The 3,696-nt window shown below is 45.1% G+C and overlaps 1 pseudogene; it reads right to left on the bottom strand.

Annotated features, from left to right (window-relative positions):
* Window positions 1–2,703: 2,703 nt before the first annotated feature.
* Window positions 2,704–3,454, bottom strand: LOC101153946 (GTP-binding nuclear protein Ran-like; annotated as a pseudogene).
* Between the last annotated feature and the right edge of the window lie 242 nt (window positions 3,455–3,696).

Below are 3,696 nucleotides of genomic sequence, written 5' to 3'. Positions count from 1 at the left end.
AGTATCCAGGAAGAAGGACACATGACCAGGTTACGAGAGGAACGGGAAACTGCAGAGTTTCCCAGCAATCAGCAGTTCTTAACCTTTTAGGTTTCGGTATCTCTGCACACTCTTAGAAATTAGTCCTGGCTGGGCGCGGCGGCTCACGCCTGTAATCTCAGCACTTTAGGAGGCCAAGGCGGGCTGATCACCTGAGGTTGGGAGTTCGAGACCAGCCTGACAAATATGGAGAAACCCTGTCTCTACTAAAAATCCAAAAAATTAGCCGGCGTGGTGGTGCATGGCTGTAATCCTGGCTACTTGGGAGGCTGAGGCAGGAGAATCACTTGAACCCAGGAGGAGGAGGTTGCGGTGAGCCAAGATCGTGCCATTGCCCTCCAGCCTGGGCAACAAGAAAAAAGAAATTAGTGAGGACCCAAATAAATTTTGTTTCTGTGGATTGTATCAATTTTTATCATATATAAATTAAAAGATAGTAAAACAAAATATTAAAAATATTAATTCATTTAAGAGAATATTAATAACCCATTACATGTTAATGGAAACAACTTTTTTTTTTTTTTTTGAGTCAGAGTCTTGCTCTGTCCCCAGGCTGGAGTGCAGTGGCATGATCTCGGCTCACTGCAACCTCCTTCTCCTGGGTTCAAGCGATTCTTCTGCCTCAGCCTCCCGAGTAACTGGGACTACAGGTGTGTGCCACCACACCCAGCTAATTTTTGTGTTTTTAGTAGAGACGGGGTTTCACCATGTTGGCCAGGATGGTCTTGTTCTCTTGACCGGAAATAACATGTCTTTAATGAAAAAAACCTAATTTTTAATTTTTCCAAAATAAACAACGTATAGGCCGGGAACGGTGGCTCACGCCTGTAATCGCAGCATTTTGGTAGGCCGAGGCAGGCAGATCACGAGGTCAGGAGTTCAAGACTAACCTGGCCAACATGAGGAAACCCTGTCTCTACTAACAATACAAAAATTAGCCGGATGTGGTGGTGCGCGCCTGTAATTCCAGCTACTCTGGAGGCTGAGACAGGAGAATTGCTTGAACCCAAGAGGTGGTGGTTGCAGTGAGCCGAGATCACACCACTGCACTCCAGCCTGGGCGACAGAGTGAGATGTCTCGGGGAAAAAAACAAGAAACAAAAAACAAAAACAGGATCTGCTTCAAGAAGTTGCCTTTGTAGTCAAACCAGCTGAGACTCGTTACAAGCAAGAGAGCTGGCCAAATGACTTCAAAAAGACCTCATGCTTCATTGTAATCCCGTTTCCAGGCTAAATTGCGCTCCCATCCATGCCGTGACAGTTGACAATCTCCATGACAATGAGTAGAAGAAGTCCTAAAAGGACCGAAAGGAAAGCGGTATTACCGGTTTGGAGAAGTTCACTGCCTGTTCCCATAAAACATATGAATATTCCTCCCCCTCACTTTTAATGCCCAACCCCTTCATTAGAGCAATCCTACATTTTAGCCCCCTCACCCCTCACTAGCCGCCTCACTAGTGGAGAAGTTGACTTGGCAGAGCTGCTCTCCTCTTTACAAGTCCTGTGCAGGAAATAAAGCTTGCTCTGCTTAAGGCTCACTTTTGGTTTCATGTATTGGCTCTGCGACTCGCAGTGAGGAAAGATCCCACCTTCTGCAGCTACCAAGATTTTTGGTAACAAGAAGAGTGATTATTTTTCATTTTCATAAGTGTTGTTCTTGCAAAATTTTGCAAGCATCATTCTTGGCTCATAGCATACATTATCTTATGTACTTATTTTTAAATTTTTAACTTTTATTTTAGATACAGGGGGTGGCCAGGCGCGGTGGCTCACGCCTGTAATCCCAGTCGGGAGTTCGAGACCAGCCGTATCAATATGGAGAAACCCTATCTCTACTAAAAATACAAAATTAGCTAGGGGTGGTGGCGCATGCCTGTAATCCCACCTACTCAGGAGGCTGAGGCAGGAGAATCGCTTGAACCCGGGAGGCGGAGGTTGCGATGAGCCGAGATCACGCCATTGCGCTCCAGCCTGAGCAACAAGAGTGAAATTGTCTCATAAAAAAAAAAAAAGAAAAAAATAGATACAGGGGGTACATGTGCCGGTTTGTTACATGGGTATGTTGTCTGATGCTGAGGTTTGGGGTATGGATCCTGTCACTCAGGTAGTGAACATAGCACCCACAGGTAGTTTTTCAACCCACGTCCCCACCCTCTCCACTCTAGTTGTCTACAGTGTCTGTTATACACATGTTTATGTCCATGTGTGCTCAGTGTTTCGCTCCCAATTATAAGTGAGAAGATGCAGTATTTGGTTTTCTGTTCCTGCATTAATTCACTTCGGATTATGGCCTCCAGCTGCATCCCAGCCATTCTCTTACTTTGATTGAAGTGTATATGTTAAAAAATCTAGCCTTACACAAATATTGAGTTGAAAAAGGAAGGATTTTTTTTTTTTTAGATATTTGAAATACAACTTATTCTGATTCTAAACGAAAAGGAATGGGAATGACAGTAACAAACAAGATTTCACCACTGAATATTGTGATGTGACTGTAGCAGTCTATATTTGAAACTCAGGGAATCAACTGTGTTCCAAAACAGCTAAATATGCAGGTCCAAACAATGAAGGTATTTTTTGAACTGCCACATTCACTGCGAAGCCCACTCATCTCCTTCAGCATCCCACAGATGAAGCACATGTTCCGCTTAGCTAGATAGTGGCACACACGCTGCACCGCTGACATCACAGGACAGCTGCCTATAAAACTAGACTTCTGACGCTGGGCTCCAGCTTCATTCTCACAGGTCATCATCCTCGTCCGGGAGAGCAGTTGTCTGAGCAACCTCTAAGTCGTGCTCATACTGTGATGCCAAAGCTGGGTCCATGACAACTTCTGGTGGGGCAAGAGCAGGCATGGCAACAAATTCCAAGTTAGGGTCTCCAATGAGCTTCCTAGCAAGCCAGAGGAAGGGCTTTTCAAAGTTATAGTTACTTTTGGCAGAAATGTCGTAGTACTGAAGATTCTTCTTTCGGTGGAAGACAATGGATTTCGCCTTCACTTTTGTCCTTAATATCCACTTTGTTGCCACTCAACACAGTGGGGGTGTTTTCACACACTCATACCAGATCTCTATGCCAGTTAGGCACATTCTTGTAAGTAACTCTTGATGTTGCATCAAACACTATGATGGTACTCTGGGCTTGGATATAATAGCCATCTCTCAGTCCACCGAAATTCTCCAGGCCAGCTGTGTCCCATACATTGAACTTAATAGGTCCCCTGTTGGTATGGAACACTAGGGGATGAACCTCAACACCCAAGGTGGCTACATACTTCTTCTCAAATTCACCAGTCAAATGACGTTTCATGAAAGTTGTTTTTTCAGTACCACCATCACCAACCAAGTTTGAACTGGACATGGGGCTCTCCCTGCGCAGCCATCGCGGCGTTCCTTCCAGAAGCGTCTCCATGCCCGTCTGACTCAGGAAGGAAGGATTATTATTGCTGTTGTTTAGAGACAGGGTCTCGCTCTGTCACCCAGGCTGGAGTGCAGTGGCACCATCATAGCTCACTGCAGCCTAGAACTCCTGGGCTCAAGGGATTCTCTCACCTCAGCCTTCCCAGTAGCTGGAACAACATGTGTGAGCTACCATGCCCGGACTGGGAGGATTATATTTAACAGCTTTTCATGTAATTGTGGATATTCATATTTC

This window comes from Gorilla gorilla, chromosome 5 (genome assembly GCF_029281585.2).
Source record: "Gorilla gorilla gorilla isolate KB3781 chromosome 5, NHGRI_mGorGor1-v2.1_pri, whole genome shotgun sequence".
NCBI lineage: Eukaryota > Metazoa > Chordata > Mammalia > Primates > Hominidae > Gorilla > Gorilla gorilla.
Note: the sequence above shows the minus strand (reverse complement) of the source record. Positions and strands in the feature narration are given on the sequence as shown.